This window comes from Onychostoma macrolepis, chromosome 15 (genome assembly GCF_012432095.1).
Source record: "Onychostoma macrolepis isolate SWU-2019 chromosome 15, ASM1243209v1, whole genome shotgun sequence".
Taxonomy (NCBI): domain Eukaryota; kingdom Metazoa; phylum Chordata; class Actinopteri; order Cypriniformes; family Cyprinidae; genus Onychostoma; species Onychostoma macrolepis.
The window spans coordinates 13,552,240-13,575,617 of NC_081169.1; the positions used below are offsets into that span (position 1 = coordinate 13,552,240).

General features: G+C 35.6%; 1 protein-coding gene across 2 annotated transcripts in view; it reads right to left on the reverse strand.

The window, feature by feature from the left end:
* The window catches only part of esamb (endothelial cell adhesion molecule b), a 52,403-nt gene that overhangs the window by 22,414 nt on the left and 6,611 nt on the right, over positions 1-23,378 (reverse strand). The window contains exon 1 of one of the 2 annotated variants that reach the window (XM_058744995.1): positions 7,667-7,799. The exons of the other annotated variant lie outside the window; for it this stretch is intronic. The gene's annotated coding sequence lies outside the window, so the exon portion shown is untranslated. Of the gene's footprint in view, positions 1-7,666; positions 7,800-23,378 lie in introns of those variants that run through there. 2 annotated transcript variants of the gene reach the window in all.

Here is a 23,378-nt window from a genome sequence, read left to right on the forward strand (position 1 = left end):
AAGATTAATAAATTATTTTAAAATATATTGTTCCTTTTTAGTTCATGTTAATTAATGCAATACCTTATGTTAACCAAAGGGACCTTAATGTAAATTGTTACCAATACTTTTTATGATCTATAACAATTTAAATAAATAAATAAATATAAATATATATATATATATATAAATGACCTTATTGGAGATTGTTGCCAACAATGTTATGATCTATATCCATTTTAAAATTATCTATAAGCATTTCTAAAACAATTATATAAAACTATATTAGCAGTAAAATACATATTAACTTATTTTATGTATATATTTCATATTCTGTTTAACTGAAATGAGCAGTAAAGGGTCAATACTTAAAATATTTCGTATCCTATCAGTGAGAGATTAAGATACATAAAAGTTGTAATGATTTTTCTTTAAAGATTTAAAAAAAATTATTTTAATGCTGTATAGGCATTTCTACAATAATTATGTAAAAGTATACTGACAGTACAGAACATTTCAGCTGATTCTATGCATTATTTTTCATTCTGATACACAGACAGGCAGATCAGGTAGCTCATGAGGATTAAGGTTATGTCTCCATCCGGTGCTCATACTTGGTATTACAGTCTTCACCTTTAAACAATTTTCAGTGATAGTTTTAATTTTTTTGTGGCCGCTGAGCATGATACATTTTTTAAACTAAGCATGTTTCCTCAGAATGACTTTTTCCCTGTATGTAAAAAGTTTTGAAGTGTTTGGAAACTGCACTTCAAAGATATAAGAAAATTACTGCTATCTTTTTTTACTCTCACTTTAATAAATCACCATTTCAACACCGTTCAAGCTATCCAAAAGCCATTTAAATCTCCTTTGTAATAGATATGCCTAATTAGTTAAGAACAAGGCATTTATAGGTGTATTTATAAACTGCTTACTAATGACTATGAATATTAGAACAATGCTTTATAAAAGGATGAACTAACTATTTACTAATGCTTATCTAATTCATAGCGTGCAGTTATTATAAAGTGTTACCAAATTATGCTGTCAGTTCCCTACAAATTAACTGGTTCTAGGACTTTTTTGGGTAACACTTTATTTTGATGGTCCCTTTTGAACATTCTGTTGACACTAAGTAATGTTGCAACTACATGTCAACAAACTCTCATAAGAGTATTAGTAGACTGCCTGCTTTATATCTACTAACTCCTTATTGTGTTGGTCTCCCAACAGATATTCTACTGACTATAAGTAACTTTGCAAGAACGTGTCAACTTAATCTAACCCTAACCCTACCAGTCAACTAATACACTACTAACAATCTAATGAGAGTCAGTAGAAATGTAGGTGCAACATTACTTATAGTCAATAGAATGTGTTAAAGGGACCATCAAAATAAAGTGAAACCCTTTTTTTTTTTTTGTCCCTAAAACTGCCAGAAAATGATAAGTTCTAAGACATTTCTCAAACTGTAATGCAAAAAACACCAACAACAACAACAAAAAAAAAATACAGATTTTTTTCTTCTTCTGGTGATTAAACAGATGTTTAAAAGTCTCTCTCTCTCTCTCTCTCTGTCTGTCTCTGTCTCTGACCAACCCCCTCAGTCACGCTCACACTTAACAGCCCCCCCACCACCCACACACACACTCACAGAGCTGATGTGCAATCAGATGTCTGATTTTTTTTTTACATTTTCTCTTATCCATAGAGTTTTGTAAAGTCATGAAACTAACCATATTTCCTCAGAATTACTTTTTCTATGTAGTCGATTAAAAAAAAAAATAATAATAATCCTGAGGCCTTACTGGCTTGGGCCCCAATAAGTGTTTTCTATTTTAATATATTTCAAAATGTTATTTATTAATGTGATGGAAAACTGAATTTTCAGCATCATTACTCCAGTCTTCAGTGTCACATGATTCTTCAGAAATCACTCTTATGTGCTGATTTGCTGCTCAAGAAATCTTTCTTACATTATCATTGTCGAAAAAAGTTGTGCTTCTTTATTTTATTTTTTGTGGAAACCATGATACAACCATGATTTCAGGACTGATGAATAGAAGGTTAAAAAGAACAGCATTTGTTTAAAATAGAAATCTTTTGTAACATTATAAATGACACTTTTGATCAATTTAATGCATCCTTGCTGAAGAAAAGTTTTCATTTCTTGAAAAAAAAAAAGCCTGAACATATGTACATTTATAAACATCTCTCAATGTCATGCTAGATGAATTTTTCACTAAGCCAATCGCAATGCATTCTGGGATTGCCCTGTTCATGAAAGATGCATGTCATGCTGCTGAACTTGACCAAAATGAGGAATATCAGAAGCTGCCTATTTTTTGAAACTGCCTTCAGGTCAGCAGTGCGCCCATGATGACTTAAAATGCTGGCTAGGTAGTCAGTTCACAAGTTTTGAGCAGAGCTTTTCCCCCCTTTTCTCCTCTCAGCAATTCATATCCTCTTCCTCTCTCTTTTCGGGCACACACACCACTATAATAACTAATATTAATCTTCAAAAAAAGAATACATTGTACAATGGAGGCCATATATTGTGACATGACATTATGGGAGAAGCTAAAATAGAACGTCTGCAGGGCTGGCGAAAAACTTATGGGCCATAAATATGGTCTTAAATCAATGTGACCATTTTTTGCTCTCAGTCATCAGGACCCAAGCTGTCAGCTGGCCTTTCAGAGAAACCCAAACAACAGAAATAATACCTCAATATACAGAGAGTTAATAGACTCTACAAGTTCAGTCAATAACTGATCATAAAAACACGAGTAGACAGCCAGATACATAGATTTTCAATAAACACCTTTAGGCACCATTACAAACGGTCTTGCTTTAAATAATCTAAGCTGCGACCAAGATCATTATATTTGTTTACAAGTCTGACTGCTCTCAAATTGGCGCACATGCTTTGTTTTGATTGGTGTATTGGTTGGGGAGAGCGCTATAAATCTAAAGAGAGCTGCCTAGAGTGTGGAGAGCATCAATCAGCCTGAATGTGACGGTTCTGAAGTGCTCTCCATCTCTGCCACTCAAGTCTGCGGGAAGAAAATGATGCCGTTCCACAAAGCTACTCTCTCCATAGCCTCTGGCATATGGACACAATCTCCTCCTACAAATCTGTGCAGAAAATATTAATCCATGCAACAGGCAGATGGATCGGGCTTGAATTATATATGGAGCTCGAGCTCAAGGAGGAGAATTACTCCATGAGTCTGACGTGCAACATCAAAATCAGGTTCTGGTGAAGGAAAGTCAGGAGAGAAGATCATTAAGGACTCCTTGGATGAGATGTGATTCACGAAGATAGGATTAGGGTTGGAGTCACAAAGGAAATTTAATGGCCATAAAAGGCTATCAGGAGAGATGAGGCGGCATGTTGCCTCGGGTCCTCAGTTCACTCGGTTCACAAAATTGCAGAGACGGTTTCATCAAAGTGTACGCATGGTATACTGTTGTCCTTGCTGATTCTGAACCAGAGAGCATTGAATTCTGGGTAGGCAGTTACAGCATTGGTACAGCAATGCGGAAAATGCAGACGGAATTACAGAATCCAGTCAAAAAAAATGCGGAATTTGACGGAATTTGCCAAATTTTGGATGGATACATCAAAAGTAGGACAGTACACTTAAATCAAAACGCGATATGGATTAGTGTATGTGAATATAAGCCACAAAATACCATTTAAATATGAATCCTGTGTGTTCAGCTTGTCTCTGTGTAAATAAATGGAGCAGACACGCAATTTCGTTTACTACACGCATACTGAAGCACGAGTGACGTTCGCTGTGTTTTCAGCCTCTGCTGCCTCAATATATGAGTGCATTAACACATGAATATAATCACTATAGCTGCTCTGAGTGTCACTTCATGGGCATTTTACCATTTCTTTTGAGAAAAATAGCGTCATATCATATACAATCAGAAACAGGTCTTCACAGCAACCCGTCAAAATAAAACTTTAGCTTAACTTGAAGAAACCGTGACAGAAATAGTACTTAATGTAATGATAGTACTACTACTACTAATAAAATTACTATTAAAGCATTATTTTTAAAGGAATATTTACCAGAAAATTTATTTACAAGAATTTATTTAGCAGAAAAATGTAATACACAACACAGAGAAATAAATAAAACAATCCAGCAGGCACACTACTTCATAAGACGTTGATATTTGGTTAAATTTCGGTAGCGACGTCAGTTGACAAAAATTCAATGTCAATTCAATGCCTAATGTCAATGTAAATTTGACGTCCAGTACCGACGTCAGCTGATGTTGATATTTGTTGTTTTTAGGTTGTGTAACCAAAATCCAACGTTAAGTCAATGTCAAATTAGCCTTTTTCACAAGAATCGGAAATTACGTCAGCGCAGGGCAGTTAGTTAGTTAGAAGTTAGTTCCGTTACAGGTCTGCGCCTATTATATCAGTGTGCCCTTTTCTCAAATAATGTTTCTTACCTTTTCTGTTTTGTCTGTTTTCCAAGTTGTTGTTATATAATCTATAAAGAAATATAATTTTACTTGTTTGTAACTTATATGTTCCACTCAGACCGCTGACTCGTGAGTTAATGCGCTTAACATAGCGCTGGATGGATCTATTCTCCGTCTCCAGCAAAGTCCCTTTTTTAAATAGTCTTTGATCTCCGGTACATTTGAGCATATTATCTCAGTTTACTTTAATTTATCATGATGTGAACATTTATGTCCAGATGCACATTATTCCAAGAATACATTAAACAATTCTCAGTCCGGTTGAAGCATATTAAACTCAACACAACAATTTAATCCCGATAGAATAGGAACAAAGCAACCGAGTCATCTCTTGTTTAATATGTATTTCCCAGGGCACATTATACAATGTTCATTTACTCCATCACATTAATGCAAAGGAGAGCAAGTAGAAAATTCAACAAATTGTGAAATGTTTGCGCTTTGTAGAGTACAGTACCAGCAGCTCAAGCATTTTCATAGGATCTAATTTGTAAAAGATTCTCGAATTCATTCTTGTTTAGTACGGCCGCTGTTCTCACCGGAAAAACTTTTACCCTGCAAGCGCCAATCCGGAAGCCAGGAACGCGGAAGTGTGAAAAAGGCTAATTGCAGTCAATTACTGACGTTAACCCGATTTTCATTCTCATCCAAAATGCAACGTCTTCCCAACATCATGTCCAACATCAACCTGACGTTAAATTGACATCCTGTGCCTGCTGGGAATAATCAATTTTTTAAAATATAAAATCAATTAATTAGAGATGCTTTTCATTATTAATATTTAATGAAACCATTCAAATGAAATCCAGAAAATTAATGGCAAACAGAATTTGGTTAAAATAAAACTGATTTTGTGAAAAAATAAAACATTTCATAGGGCCATAAGAATGTAATTTTTGTTAAGCTTTTAATAAATTACTATTTATTATTGTAAGTTTCATGATTTCAATTAATTAGACATGCATTTTGATGAATAAAATTTAATTTAACCATTAAAACAGAGTCTGAAAATTTTTTAAACCGAAAATACATAAACAGAATCCAGAAAAAAACTGAATTTGGAAAAAAAATATATGGAAAAAAATTAAATGGATTTCATAGGGCCCTACGTAGGTTTGGACACAGGATCTGCATAATAAGTGGGAAATGTAAAATATGGATAAGAATTCTTATCAGTAAATATTAATAGAGAGATGATAACACTACTTGTTATCCATGTGTGTGTTGGGATCTGAATGTATCCATGTGTAATGACATTGGCTTTATTGGACACCCTCCATCTGTACACACTTATCAGATGTCCGTCATCTAATCGTACGCAGGTCTGTTGAGCTCGGCTCCAGGGTGGGCTGTCTGGATTATAAAAAGAACAAAAATTAAATCTAAACTAAATCACGGAGACCTTAAATCAGACGGTCTCTCCAGTCATGGGCTGTGGGATAAATATTTAGATGTCAGCAAGGGGAATGGATGCACTCTTTTCATCTCTTGGATGTATCATTTCCAGGGAGATCAGACAGCTGCTATGGCAACCTCAGAGCTGACATCATCTTTCAAAGTTTGGGAGGTTAATTAGGCCATTGTTCAATCAAATACTGAAATATATATATATATATATATATATATATTGGTATAGAAACTCTTTTCACTCAGAAGTTGCTAGAAATTGCCAGAAACTTGTCAAATAATTACAAAGAAATGGCAAATTTTGAAGTAAGCAGAAAGTTTTTTTTTTTTTTTAAACAGAGGCTACTAATAGTTTATTATCCTTGTTGTATGTATATATGAAGAGTTCATTTGCAAAAACAGATAACAGATAAAATGTCTGTTTGTTTTTTATCCTGCATTCCAATTAATATCAATCAAAATGCAGTTGGGTTGTTTTGATTAAATAATAATAACAAAAAAATAGCTGACACAATAAAACAATAAAAAACATATATAGTACATAAACACACACACTTGTAAGATTTTAATTTTTTGAAAAAGTCTACTTTCCAAGGCTCCATTCATTTGATCAAATATACAGTAAAATCAGTAATATTGTGAAATATTATTACAATTAAAGAACTGTTCTCTGTTTTAATATAAAATGTAATTTATTCAATGCAGTCAGTCTTCACTGTCATTCTTTCTCCAGAAACATTTCTTATTATTATCAGTGTTGAAAACAGTTGCGCTGCTTACAATTTTAAATATTTTATATATTTAAATATTTTAGGCTATATTTTAAATAATATTTTAAAATGTGACATATTTTATCAGGACTCTTTGATGAGCAGAAAGTTCAAATGAACAGTATTTATTTAAAATCTTTTGGATGTCATTACTGTCGGTTCCTCCTAAATTTGAAAAATCTTATAGACCCAAAACTTTTGAACAGTAGTGTCAGTCTGCTGGAGAAAAGAAAGAGAAGGATGACTGATTAAAACAACAAAAGATGATCCATGTTAACAGCTATTTAAAAGGATGGTACAGTTTTTATAAATGTGCATGTTTGACATAGGGCTCCCAAACAAAACTAAAATGCTTGATCTGACCTAGAAGAAGAGGAGGGCCATTGGGAGCTGAGATGAATGTGAGAGGTCTGTGCCTAAATCCCACAGGGCTGCCCCGTACATCTGTGGGACAGAGTGGACCCCGTGCTGAGGCTCAGGTGTTTTATACAGTTGCCAAGCAAAGGAGCTCAAAGCTAGCATGCAGAACATAGAGTGCTTCGTTATGCGCTCCAATGGAGAGCTGGAAAAACTTAAAAATATGGTCACATCCCAATCTGAAACCCACAGCAGGCCGCTGGCCTTCATTTATTGCCATTACTAGAATGCTCTCCAGGGATGGGAATTTGGATAACATATGGTGAGCAACACAGTCCTATGAGATTTAGTAACATTTAAACAACATTTTTGAATTTTGAAAATATAAAACACTATCAACATAACGGAAAACAGTACAAAATAGTCACTCAAGCTAGCAACATAAAAGTTTACACTACAGTTTAAAAGTTTAGTTAGTTTTTTTTTTATGTTTTTGACAGAAGTCTCTTATGCTCAGTAAGACTGCATGTATAAAATAAAAACAGTAGTACCGTAATTATTTTCAAAATTTAAAGGAAAACGCCACCGTTTTTCCATATTACAATATGTTCTTCTCTCAACTTAGACGAGTTGATACGTACCTCTCCCGTCTCAGTGCGTGCACTCAATCGCTGTAGCGCGCGGCGCCACTATGCTAGCGTTTAGCTTAGCACCATTCATTCCATAGGATCCAAACAGGGATGAATTTAGAAGCCACCAAACACTTCCATGTTTTCCCTATTTAAAGATGGTTACATGAGTAGTTACACGAGTAAGTATGGTGACAAAATAAACAGTGGCGATTTTCTAAGCGGATAAAAATGATGACTGTAATGTATGGCGGAAGAGTATGGAAGCCCGTTTCCGCCACTGAATAAAAAAATAAAAAAGGTTATTGCGACTTTTTATCTCAGAATTCTGACTTCTTTTCTCAGAATTGTGAGATATAAACTCGCAATTCTGACTTTTTTTCTCAGAATTCTGAGATATAAAGTCGCAATTCTGAGATATAAAGTCGCAATTCTGAGATATAAAGTCGCAATTCTGAGATATAAACTCGCAATTCTGAGATATAAACTCGCAATTCTGACTTTTTTTCTCAGAATTCTGAGATATAAAGTCGCAATTCTGAGATATAAACTCGCAATTCTGAGATATAAACTCGCAATTCTGAGATATAAACTCGCAATTCTGAGATATAAACTCGCAATTCTGACTTTTTTTCTCAGAATTCTGAGATATAAAGTCGCAATTCTGAGATATAAACTCGCAATTCTGAGATATAAACTCGCAATTCTGACTTTTTCTCAGAATTCTGAGATATAAACTCGCAATTGCGAGTTTATATCTCACAACTCTGACTTTCTCTCACAATAGGAAACTCCGTGTAAGGCTTTGCAGTGCTTTGTTCAATTTGCACTATCAAAATGAACTAGATAAATGCTGCGTCCGAATATGATTGTTGAACAAACATACAAATGACTAATTATTCTCCATTTCTGTGTTCTGCGCTCATGATTGGACAGTACCATTACCGCCGGGCAGGGTGCGGGAGGGGACGGCACGCACAGCTTTCAGACACAATATTCTTCATTTCTTTATATTTCTGAGTTTGAGGCACGCAGGTGGATTTCCTTCACTCTCGCATAAAACGCGCTTTCATCTCTGTTCTTGCTCTAGAATTATCTTATCTCCTGTATTTAATGTTGTAAGATATCGACCAAGCAAGGCATCTCCGATGAAAATTGTAATTCCTTAATTTATTTACAATTTTCATCGGAGATGCCTTGCTTGGTCGATATCTTACAACATTAAATACAGGAGATAAGATAATTCTAGAGCAAGAACAGAGATTAAAGCGTTTTTATGCGAGAGTGAAGGAAATCCACCTGCGTGCATTCATTCACACTCATGTTACAATAATACGCTCTTTACTTGACAGCTGTTGTTAAAATAACGCGATAGGAGCTGCCTCAAACTCAGAAATATAAAGAAATGAAGAATATTGTGTCTGAAAGCTGTGCGTGTTGCCCCTCCCGCACCCTGCCCGGCGGTAATGGTACTGTCCAACCGCGAGCGCAGAACACGGAAATGGAGAATAATTAGTCATTTGTATGTTTGTTCAACAATCATATTCGGACGCAGCATTTATCTAGTTCATTTTGATAGTGCAAATTGAACAAAGCACTGCAAAGCCTTACACGGAGTTTCCTATTGTGAGAGAAAGTCAGAGTTGTGAGATATAAACTCGCAATTGCGAGAAAAAAGTCAGAATTCTGAGATAAAAAGTCGCAATTCTGAGATATAAACTCGCAATTCTGAGATATAAAGTCGCAATTCTGAGATATAAAGTCGCAATTCTGAGATATAAACTCGCAATTCTGACTTTTTCTCAGAATTCTGAGATAAAAAGTCGCAATAACCTTTTTATTTTTTTTCAGTGGCGGAAACGGGCTTCCATAGAAGAGCACTTCGACCTCGGCGCAGTAATAGTTTTCAGGAGTGATGATATTACTGCACCGAGGTCGAAGTGCAAGGATCCTAATCTGAAAATAACTGTTTTGTATTTTAATATATCAATTAAAATAATAATTAACATTTTTTCCTGTGATGACAAAACTTAATTTTCAGCAGCCATACTCTAGTCTTCAGTTTCATATGATCCTTCAGAAATCATACTTATATGCAGATTTGAAAAACATTTCTTATTATTATCTATATTTTAAAAAAGTGTTGTGCTGCTTAATATTTTTGTTGTGATATTATGTGATATTAATATTTTTGTTTCAAGTTGTATTTTTTTTTTTCAGAATTCTTGAATAAAAAGTTATAGAATAGAATTTTTGTAACATTATAAATGTGTCCCTTTTGATCAATTTAATGCTTTCTTGTTGAATGAAAGTATTAATTTATTTAAAAGAAAAATGGTATGGTTCTTCGTCGGTTCTGATATGTGTATAACAAGAAGATGCATCACTTGACCAGAGAACTGGGATGATGGGCTCATGAAAGATGATGAGTCATAGTGAATCCACCGTTTGCGTCATTGACTGAAATCATGAGTCTGACCTGATCATGTGCACCACATTAAGAATGTTTTCAGAGTCTTAAAGTTTAAAGTGACACAAAAATTGAGTCTGTTGAGTTTTAAAAACAAAACAAACAGTTAAAGTCTAAAAGGGAATCTTCCACCTTAATGCATACAAAGAATAGCATTTTCACACATCGTGATGTCTCTCGTCACACTGCACTTTCATGATGTGGCAAAACTGCAATGCACCTCTCATCAAACACTATACAAATTGTCCTGTAATCATTCAAAAGGTCAGCAGCAAGCAGGTTCAAATTTGACTGGATTGGGTAACACAGGTTTGAGAAACACATTAATGCAAGGATCCTGAATCTTTTGTTTTGCTTCTGGAGACACATGCTGCCTTTTGATGATAAACCATAGGAATGAGCTTGGAAGATGAATGCATCTTATTAAATACTTGACATGTTTATGACTCTGTTGAAAGGACAGGTCAGGATGCCCAGAGCGAGGCATAATATTGTCACAGTGCTTTGCAGTTATACAAACAAAATGAAACATAAAACTAACAGACCAATTTAACACACCACATTTGCTAGCCTGTTGTCAAAACAATTAAGAATAAATCGACTGTTATCATGATGAGTTCTAAAAGAAATTAATGTAATTATGTGGACTTGTGAGGGTAGGCACAATTAGCAGACTCATTTACTATAAATATATATCAGTATATTTATTAGATATCAAATAAAGGGTACAAGATTGTTTTTATAATTTATCAATGTACATTTTTGCTGTATTATGAGTAAGTTGTACCAAATGTTACTTACGGCTGTTGTGTATACTAGTATTTCTTTTAAATAAACTATACATATACACTTTATGCACTTATCACTGTTTCCACAAAACATATTACTGCTTTCAACATTGATAATAATAAGACATGTTTCTTGAGCAAATTAGCATATTAAAATGATTTCTGTAGGATCATGTGACACTGAAGACTGGAGTAATGATGCTAAAAATTCAGCTTTGAAATCACAGAAATACAAACCAGTTATGTTTAAATTGTATTTTGCAACATTAATGTTTTTACTGTATTTTCAATAAAACAAAGACAGCACGGTGAGCATTCTTCTACTTTTTCCAGAAGCATTTAATAATGTTATATAATACAGTAGTGTAAAAATGGTATACATAAAACAGGCTGATGTTTTACTCAGTATAAATATATCTGTAACTCCAAAAGCAGATAATAATGTCACATGTTTTTGCATCCTGTCATATTATCCATAATACATTACTGCAAGATGTGCATGACATGCAAATATTTAAACAAAAAAGCCTTCAGCCTTCACACTGAAGGAGCCACACAACTGTCACACCGAGCTGTGTTTTAATCTGTCAGCAGATACACAGGCACTAGCAAAGACTGAATCAGGACAGGGTGGCACATGATACGTCTCCTTCCTCTAACTGTCACACACACTATTTAGTTAGTAGGCCTATACTAAGACATTCAGCAAACACACAGTACACCAATTACAGAAATGTCTCCCTGGAGCAAACCTGAGGTTAAATGCTTCGCTCAAGGGCACAATAGTAATAGGTTTCCTCATTAGCACACACATTGCCTGGACATGGAAACAAACCTCGCCCAACGTACAGTATGCAATGTGTAGAAAAGAAAATGATATGAATATTGTTAAGTACCATGAGCTGATTCGAAAGTAAAAATTGCTGCCACAGATATCAAATTAGAACCCTAAAATTGCATTGTATTCAAACACAAGACTTCATTCTCTGAATGCATCATTGTCTCAAAGCAGAGGAATCTGCTGAAATGTGCAGGTGTTCATTCACTGACGCACATTCACATCAAGGACATTAGACAGATTGTCCTGTAATCATTCAAAAGGTCAGCAGCAAGCAGGTTCAAATTTGACTGGATTGGGTAACACAGGTTTGAGAAACACATTAATGCAAGGATCCTGAATCTTTTGTTTTGCTTCTGGAGACACATGCTGCCTTTTGATGATAAACCATAGGAATGAGCTTGGAAGATGAATGCATCTTATTAAATACTTGACATGTTTATGACTCTGTTGAAAGGACAGGTCAGGATGCCCAGAGCGAGGCATAATATTGTCACAGTGCTTTGCAGTTATACAAACAAAATGAAACATAAAACTAACAGACCAATTTAACACACCACATTTGCTAGCCTGTTGTCAAAACAATTAAGAATAAATACGACTGTTATCATGATGAGTTCTAAAAGAAATTAATGTAATTATGTGGACTTGTGAGGGTAGGCACAATTAGCAGACTCATTTACTATAAATATATATCAGTATATTTATTAGATATCAAATAAAGGGTACAAGATTGTTTTTATAATTTATCAATGTACATTTTTTTGCTGTATTATGAGTAAGTTGTACCAAATGTTACTTACGGCTGTTGTGTATACTAGTATTTCTTTTTAAATAAACTATACATATACACTTTATGCACTTATCACTGTTTCCACAAAACATATTACTGCTTTCAACATTGATAATAATAAGACATGTTTCTTGAGCAAATTAGCATATTAAAATGATTTCTGTAGGATCATGTGACACTGAAGACTGGAGTAATGATGCTAAAAATTCAGCTTTGAAATCACAGAAATACAAACCAGTTATGTTTAAATTGTATTTTGCAACATTAATGTTTTTACTGTATTTTCAATAAAACAAAGACAGCACGGTGAGCATTCTTCTACTTTTTCCAGAAGCATTTAATAATGTTATATAATACAGTAGTGTAAAAATGGTATACATAAAACAGGCTGATGTTTTACTCAGTATAAATATATCTGTAACTCCAAAAGCAGATAATAATGTCACATGTTTTTGCATCCTGTCATATTATCCATAATACATTACTGCAAGATGTGCATGACATGCAAATATTTAAACAAAAAAGCCTTCAGCCTTCACACTGAAGGAGCCACACAACTGTCACACCGAGCTGTGTTTTAATCTGTCAGCAGATACACAGGCACTAGCAAAGACTGAATCAGGACAGGGTGGCACATGATACGTCTCCTTCCTCTAACTGTCACACACACTATTTAGTTAGTAGGCCTATACTAAGACATTCAGCAAACACACAGTACACCAATTACAGAAATGTCTCCCTGGAGCAAACCTGAGGTTAAATGCTTCGCTCAAGGGCACAATAGTAATAGGTTTCCTCATTAGCACACACATTGCCTGGACATGGAAACAAACCTGCGCCCAACGTACAGTATGCAATGTGTAGAAAAGAAAATGATATGAATATTGTTAAGTACCATGAGCTGATTCGAAAGTAAAAATTGCTGCCACAGATATCAAATTAGAACCCTAAAAATTGCATTGTATTCAAACACAAGACTTCATTCTCTGAATGCATCATTGTCTCAAAGCAGAGGAATCTGCTGAAATGTGCAGGTGTTCATTCACTGACGCACATTCACATCAAGGACATTAGACAGAGCTCCTTTTAGACACTCATTCAAAGCTATGAATATGCGATAGGTTTATATGTCCTGCAACAGACCTTGGTCAGGAAACACAAAATTTAATTTGAGGGAAACAATGCTCTGAGGGATTTCAGTACAGTGCTCTCAATTTGACATACTGACCTAGGTCATATCTACTTTTTACTATCCGAAGTGTTTTGTTTACTGAAAATTTTCAATCCTTTCTGTGAGCTTGTTTTCATTCATGCTGAATTACGTATGGCGTCTACTCCAGACTAAAATCTATAACAGACCATAACAAGTGGATATTTTGAGGCAAATGAAATTAGTGCCTCAACAGTAAACAAGCCAATTAAACGAGGAGGATAAAATGGATGCAAATTTAAAATGATGCATGCGTCACTACTGCATCATGGATTTGAAAATCATAAATACTACAACAGACACAATCATCCTGACTCATTAACCTTGTCTCATTAGACATGCTCAGTCCATTTTGAGCATTTGTGATGTATTCTTTACGAAAGCTACAAAAAATGAAATATAAAACATTTTCAAAAATTAAAACAAACCCTATCTATCAAATTTTTAAGTGCTCTATATGATTCACTATAAGAGTGCTGCTACAAAAATGGTGGCTTCTCTAAGCCTTCATATCAAGCCAACATATCAAACATTAATTACTACATTATGGATTTAGACCATTTATGACCTGTTTTCAGTAATTTAAATAAATGTGTATATATATATATATATATATATGTGAACTAATAAAAATGATAAAAGGTACATAAACCAATTACTGTATTAAAACTTTGAGGTCCAAATCTCACTACTGTTAAGAAAATGTGGTCATGCAGAATAAAGCATGAATATGTGTTTTATAAGTACTAATAAACAGCCAATGTGTATATTACTTGTGATAACTGGTTCTCAAAATAAAGTGTCACCATTAAAACGTAAACTGAAATTTAAAAAAAAAAAAACTCAAACATAAACTACAAAATTAGAAAGTTATATTTTTTAAAAAGCTAATTCAAACATATCAAAATACTATAATAAGATAACACTAAAATAACACTGATAGCAAGCATGATTTGGTGTAAAAACAGCAATTTTCACTTCCATCTGCAAACAACTGTTAATCGTTTGAGTTACCTAAAATATACAGTATCTCACAGAAGTGAGTACACCCCTCACATTTTTGTAAATATTTTATTAACACTGAAGAAATGACACTTTGCTACAATGTAAAGTAGTGAGTGTACAGCTTGTATAACAGTGTAAATCCCTCAAAATAACTCAACACACAGCCATTAATGTCTAAACCGCTGGCCACAAAAGTGAGTACACCCCTAAGTGAAAATGTCCAAATTGGGCCCAATTAGCCATTTTCTCTCCCATGTCATGGGAGTCATGTGACTCATTAGTGCTACAAGGTCTCAGGTGTGAATGGGGAGCAGGTGTGTTAAATTTGGTGTTATCGCTCTCACTCTCTCATACTGGTCACTGGAAGTTCAACATGACACCTCATGGCAAAGAACTCTCTGAGGATCTGAAAAAAAGAATTGTTGCTCTACATAAAGATGGCGTAGGCTATAAGAAGATTGCCAAAACCCTGAAACTGAGCTGCAGCACGGTGGCCAAGACCACACAGCGGTTTAACAGGACAGGTTCCACTCAGAACAGGCCTCACCATGGTCGACCAAAGAAGTTGAGTGCACGTGCTCAGCGTCATATCCAGAGGTTGTGTTTGGGAAATAGACATATGAGTGCTGCCAGCATTGCTGCAGAGGTTGAAGGGGTGGGGGGCAGCCTGTCAGTGCTCACACCATACGCCGCACACTGCATCAAATTGGTCTGCATGGCTGTTGTCCCAGAAGGAAACCTCTTCTAAAGATGATGCACAAAAAAGCCCTCAAACAGTTTGCTGAAGACAAGCAGACTAAGGACATGGATTACTGGAACCATGTCCTGTGGTCTGATGAGACCAAGAAAAACTTATTTGGTTCAGATGGTGTCAAGCGTGTGTGGCGGCAACCAGGTGAGGAGTACAAAGACAAGTGTGTCGTGCTTACTGTCAAGCATGGTGGTGGGAGTGTCATGGTCTGGGGCTGCATGAGTGCTGCCGGCACTGGGGAGCTACAGTTCATTGAGGGAACCATGAATGCCAACATGTACTGTGACATACTGAAGCAGAGCATGATCCCCTCCCTTCGGAGACTGGGTTGCAGGGGAGTATTCCAACATGATAACGACCCCAAACACTTGCTAAAGAAGCTGAGGGTAAAGGTGATGGACTGGCCAAGCATGTCTCCAGACCTAAACCCTATTGAGCATCTGTGGGGCATCCTCAAACAGAAGGTGGAGGAGCGCAAGGTCTCTAACATCCACCATCTCTGTGATGTCGTCATGGAGGAGTGGAAGAGGACTCCAGTGGCAACCTGTGAAGCTCTGGTGAACTCCATGCCCAAGAGTGTAAAGGCAGTGCTGGAAAATAATGGTGGCCACACAAAATATTGACACTTTGGGCCCAATTTGGACATTTTCACTTTTGTGGCCAGCGGTTTAGACATTAATGGCTGTGTGTTGACTTATTTTGAGGGGACAGCAAATTTACACTGTTATACAAGCTGTACATTCACTACTTTACACTGTAGCAAAGTGTTATTTCTTCAGTGTTGTCACATGAAAAGATATAATAAAATATTTAGAAAAATGTGAGGGGTGTACTGACTTCTGTGAGATACTGTATATGACTTAATACATAAATAACGCTGGTCAAATCATTTCATAAAGCTGTCAAGAGTCAACTCTGCAACTGTAAGTATTTTAGAGTGAGAGCTGTTGTTGTTCTGTGGTGTAAAAGATACTGTAATTAGCGCTCAGTACGATTACAGTAAATGGGTTATATTATACGAGAGTGTGCAATCAAGAACGATGACCTTTCCCCCGACTTCTTTTTCCTGGGGCATTTTGTGGATCCTTAGGGGATTGGACGATGTTCCTTAGTCCATGTAGCTAAGCTGTCTCTTCACACTATAATCCCATTAGCAGCCCAAGCTGTCTTTACGAGGAAAAAGACAGGCCGATTCTGGCCTTAACGAACAACAGTTCTTAATCTGTGACTTTTCAATTCCCAGTACAATTGCATTAGGCATTGCTAGTAATTCAGAGAGTGGGTGGAAACCCCTTTTCACATGCTACAAGGAGGATTTCAGCAAATCTACTTTTGGTTATCTATGTTACCAGCCAACATTTTATAATGAGACATCTATTACTATAAAAACGCAATATTAAAATAGATCAGAGGAAAACACAGAAGATCTTATGCTACACAAGTCTGATGCAAGCTGTCTATAAAAATAACATGTCAAGTGGCATCTGTACTGAAATTAATGGAACTTCATCACACCAGCTATGATGGATTGATGTCCTGTTTTGCCTGAAGGAAATCCTTTGCCCTATATTTTGGACAGAAAATCTATTCTATACACCTGATGGTAATTTTTTATTTTAATTGAAAGAGAATAACACTTCCTCTCCAACAACCAAATTCTTCACAGGCTTAAACGTGGGGGTCTGATGAGGAAAAACATTCTCCTAAATAATTGATCACACCATCAGTTCGCTTTAAATTCTACAATGGTTTCTTGGTGCATGAAAGATCATGTACTAGCTTGAGCAAGATATTCGCATGAGACGTATTCACCTTTGCTAAACAATGACGCATTTGGTTTCTGTCACTAAAATAAGTGAACAGTGGGGTCTTGCTATGACTGAATGCCCTAGCGAGCATTTAATGTAGTCACATTTTCCCAAGTATTATCATTGCGCTTCCCTGCTTGACAGTAACAGTCTGCTGCTCAGAAATAATAGATGCTCACCAAAACACTACTTCATTTGCCTCAAAGAAAGTCTATGAGGGAAGCCTGAGGAGAAATGCATTTCAATCCTAGAATGACACTCACTTAGGGATGGAAATCACAAGGAATTTAGCTATTCTATTTCAGATTCATGAACAATTATTTTTAAAGTTTTCTTTCAGGAATTTTGAGGAATAAAAATAAAAAATTGGTTATTTTCCATTGGTGGATCTAATATGGTACATGGATTTCTCATATTATCTATTCTACTCTTAAGTATAATTGAAATAAGACAAACACCATAATCGATATTAATAGAAACTGTGCATGTGTTAGAACAAAAGATAAAAAGCTCCAGGGGACTTCGTGTTTATGTGGAAGCTGTTCATATAGGCAAGATAAATGAAATTCAGTCTGTAGGGAAAAAAATAACTACTAAGTAGCCTGCTTACTTCTCATTTGTAAAGCACAATAGAGAGCCGCTCTTTACCATAACAGAAGCTCCTATTTGCTCCAGACTGCTCTGCTTATGGAACATATTCCAACTATGGAAACTGATGGCTGCGTTTTACTGCTCTCTATCAGGCTTTATGTTACAAACTTTGACAATCAAATTATTAAGGGCAAATGGTTAATAAACAGCACTGAGCCCAATGTACACAGCACAATTTCCACAGCAGAATGTAGAGCACTCCAAACCTCCACAGACTAGGATGCCGGGCTTATCGGGTCCAAGCAGGTTTCACAGATGCTGCTCTGTGCGTGGAACTGGGACTACATCAATTTAGCAACCAAGCTGGGGAAAATTGATGCCTGACATAGAAATGAGAAGGTAACACAACATTAAAGATGACAACAAATTTCCAACTGGCCACATTTGCTTTGGGGCCTGAATTAATTTTTTTGCAGACCACCTTTTTTTCCAAAATAATCTACACAACTGTGTTTATAACTTTAAAAAACTTTAAAAATATAGATATACGTTTTGTATACATACATGTACTGTTTGGGGTTAGAAAGATTTCTTAACAATTCTGAAAGAAGTCTCTTATGGTCACCAAGGCTGAATTTATTTGATTAAAAATACAGTAAAGACAGTAATAATGTAAAATATTTTTATAATTTAGGCTATAATAACTGCTTTGTATTTTAATATATAATTTATTCATTGATTCTTTGCTGAAACGCTGGTGTTTTGTTCACAGCGTGCGCTCGCTGAATGCATTCTGCTCTCTCTAGATTCTCTCATCAGAAACAACAAAGTGCAGAAGTGCTTACGAATTTGTAAGTAATATATTCATTTCACAGTGTAAACAGCATCAGAGATTATAATGGGAGTTTTTGAGAGTGCTTAAAATGTTCTTTGATAATGTAAATGTTCTTTGCTTTCTTTCTGTACAATCAAGGTGTTATAATTAGTAACTTATAATGTTTTATTTAAAAATATTTTATGGCATGACACCCATATCTGGTACTTAGGTAAAAAGATGGGGTTTTATGCATAGTTAATAGATTACAGTATTAGGCTATACTTTGCCTATCGCCCATTATAGATCAACTAACATAATAATCTATAAAGGTGCAAAATGCATTTACTTACACTTATTTGAGAATTGAGATATTAAATTATATAGTTAACACATCTGGGAATATTTTGAATAAAAAGGAAAAATAAAACAAACCTATATCAGTTATACAGTGCTATTGTGGCTGCTGTGTGTCACATGAGAAGCATGATGAACAGAATTTTGGCACCCTTGGTAAATATGATCAAAGAAGGCTATGAAAATTAATCTGCATTGTTAATCCTTTTGATCTTTTACAAAATTCACAAAAATATAACCTTTCATTGGATAATAAGAATTTAAAATGGGGGGAAATATCATTATGAAATAAATGTTTTTCTCTAATACACATTGGCCACAATTAACTTTTATTCAATACTTTTTGAAACCTCCATTTTCCAGTTTAACAGCTCTAAAGTTTCTCCTATAATGCCTGATGAGGTTAGAGAACACCTAACAAGAGATCAGAGACCATTCCTTCATCCAGAATCACTCCAGACCCTTTAGATTCACAGCTCCATGTTGGTGCTTCTTCTCTTTAGTTCACCCACTCATTTTCTATAGGGTTCAGGTCAGAGGACTGGAATGGCCAGCAGAAGCTTGGTTTTGTGCTCAGTGACTCATTTTTGTGTTGTTTTAAATGAGTCAACACAACATTTGTGTTTGGATTATTGTACAGTTGGAAGATCCTAACATGGCCCATTATAAGATTTCCAACAGAGTCAGTCACTTATTGATTTTTTATCTGTTGGTATTTGATAGAATCCATGATGCCATGTGTCTAAACAAGATGTCCAGGACCTCCAGCAGAAATATAGGCCCATGACATCAAAAATACAGCAGTATATTTCATTGTACACATGGGGTACTTTTTATCCCTGTGTTCACCAAACCCATCTTGAGTGTTAAACTCACACTAAAAAGCTCATTTTTTAGTTTCATCTGACCATAGAAGTCAGTCCCATTTGAAGTTCCAGTCGTGTCTGACAACTGAATATGCTGGAGTTTGTTTTTGGATGAGCGAGGAGAATTTTTCTTGAAACCCTCCCAAACAACATGTGGTGATGTAGGTGCTGTTTGACAATTTCTTTTTAAGGTTTTCTGACCCCGAGACTCAACTATTTTCTGCAATTCTCCAGCTGTGGTCCTTGGAGAGTCTTTAGCCACTCAAACTCTCCTCCTCACCATGCATTAGAACGATATAGACACACGTCCTCTTCCAGGCACGTTTCGTAACATTTTATGTTGATTGGAAATTCTTCTAATTTGCGAAGCTCAATTATCTTTTGCTGCACATCAGAAATATATTCTTTGGTTTTTCTCATTGTGATGGATGATTAAGGGAATTTGGGCTTTGTTTTCCCTCCTATTTATATTTCTGTGAAATAGGAAGCCATAGCTGGATAATTTCATGTTCATAATCACCCTGGAGTGCTCAAAATTGTGAATATGAATGGGAGTATACTTAAGAGATATTTTACTCATAAGAATTTCTAGGGGTGCCAATAATTGTGTCCAACGTGTATTTGAGAAAAACATTTATTTCATAATGATATTTCCCACACTGAGGAAGGCTTGGTAGCCGAAACGTTTGTGTCTATTCCCTAATGGTAATGATTGTAAAATAAAACGAAAAAGAAGATTGTTCTCGTGAGTGCGGATCATTAATTCTTCTACAAAGTAACTTAACAGATTGACGCACCAAAACAAAAGAATTAAGTAGCGGAGGAGCACAGTGCAAACGACGTTGTTATAATGATATTTCCCCCCATTTTATATTCTTATTATTCAATGAAAGGTTAAATTTTTGTGAATTTTTAAAATAAAAGATCAAAAGGATTAACAATGCAGATTAATTTTCACAGCCTTCTTTGATCATATTTACCAAGGGTGCCGATATTTTTGGCCATGACTGTACATATAGTACAGTATACAGTATTTATATAGGCCTACAGTAATATCCAAAAAGACTCGAGGCTCTAATTGCTGCCCAAGGTGCTTCTTCAACTTAGTACTGTGTAAAGGGTCTGAATACTTATGTAAATGTGATATTTCAGGGGTTTTTTTCTTGTTAATAAATTTACAGACAATTCTAAAATTCTGTTTTCACCTTTTCATTATGAGATACGGAGTGTAGATTAATGAGGGGAAAAAAGAATTTAAACAATTGTAGTATCAGGCAACAAAATTGAAAAAAGTGAAGGGGGTCTGAATACTTTCTGAATGCACTGTATGTATATCTATACACACAAACACACACACACACACACACACATATATATATATATATATATATATATATATATACATATTACTGACCTACTGTCCAATTCTTCATTATATATTATGTCTAATTCTTCAATATTAGGTCAATTTCTTGTTTATAAAACTTTATCACAATAAGCAATATCGCACTCACAAACATGCTGCTGTACTGAACATGAGCACACAAGTGTGTGAAATTGCTTAATTTCAGACATAATCACTGTCTTTGGACCTTTAACTGCTATTTCGGGATTCAGAATGAAGTCATTGCTGTGCTTCATGCTGCAGGTGCTGAATGCTGCCCCACACAGATGACTGCAAGCTCAGCCCCATCATGCCTGTGATTATTCTACCTAATTACATTTGCAGGTGATGGGTGCACAGCATGGCCAACCTCTTCCACCTTTGATATTATCTCACATGGCCATTTCTCATCCTCGGGCACATCAGAGTAATTGCTACTACTATCAGAGGGACGGCGTAATAAAAAGCCATCCTAGATAAGAGTTAAACACACACAGCCCCTTCACAAGATGTCTGTCACGTAGAGTCAGTGCGATGAAGGACGGACGGATGTGGATCAGCTGCACAGATGTAGCGGCAGGGCAGGGGGAGGTTTAATAAGAGCTCAGGAGAGATGGGGGAGAGATGTTATGCTCTGCCGCGATAAGAGAGAAGGGAACGGACGACTCCGTCGCAGATCAGAGAGAGTGAGAACGAGGAGGGGGAAGGCAGATGAAAGCTTAAAACAATCAGCGGCGTTAATCTGCAAGGTGCAACATCTGCTCCTGGTGTATTCTGAGGTGGCTGGCCCGGATCGGATCCTTTAGGCCCTTATTAGCCTCGCTCGACCAGGACTGGCCTGCCTAAATCCAGGTCACACCTCCTAAAAAACAAGATTTCTGTCAGTCCCCTCAGACTATACAGGGCAACGGGGATTATGTGCCTCCAGGACCAATCTTGCCCCTAAACCACCTTTTAGAATCATGTTCAGCAGGTTAAGTGAATAGCATTGACTACTATAATCTAAAATCAATATATTGCACTATAATGGGTGGTTTGAAAAATATCATGATTTAAACGGTAAAAGACTGTAAAAATGCAATGGTTAAAAAACTGTTAATTGGTTAATAGTAGGTTTCATTACTCTATGAAAAACTGTAATATACCTAATGGGACATTTCATGTGAAATTTAAAGTTGTTGGACATTAAAAAGAAAAAGTCATGTTATACTTGTTACGGGTTGTGGTTGTGGCAATCGCAAAAGGAATATAAATGAAAGACGGGAGGACAAAACGGCTTCAACACACTTTTCCCATTTATTAAACTTAACATTACATTACATTATTAATCACGGACCAAGACAAAGGGAGAACTGAGGACTTTTAAAGGAAAGAGAACAAAAGAGCAAACAACGTAATTAAACTCAGGTGGGGACAATGACAGATAATTAACTAATGAGGAACGGAACTAAACCAAATAAGGACAACGGGGACTTCAGACAGGGCAGACACGTTACAATACTTTACAGTAAAAACATAAATTGAGCTTCCCAGAATTCCCTGAGTGAGCTCACATTTGATGGTTTTTCACTGAAACTGTTTCTTCTTATTATTTTAAATTTGTGTATATGGCACAGTGCACTTTCTGTGTGTTTGGATTTACCTCAGTTTGTGGAAAAACGTCTTGTGAACTTTGATTCATCATGTGGCTCTTTCTTTACCACTTGCGTTTTATCACAGTATTATATATTATATTATATTATATTTAGAGCTGGGTAGTAACTGATTACATGTAATCTGGATCACATAATCGGATTCCAAAAATTGAGTACATGTAAAGCAAATTACATTTTGAAATGTTCATAATCAGATTACAGTTACTTTTTATGGATTACGTAATTACATATTACATATTATTCACACAATGGTACTAAATTATACATGATTTATTGATTCTCTCAAATTCTTATTTTTTTCTCTTTTAAATTTTCCCTTTTAACTTCCTTTCTAAATGTTCTTTTTTAACAACTCACAAACCCACTGCAGTTCTTATTTTAAGCCCAGTTTGGG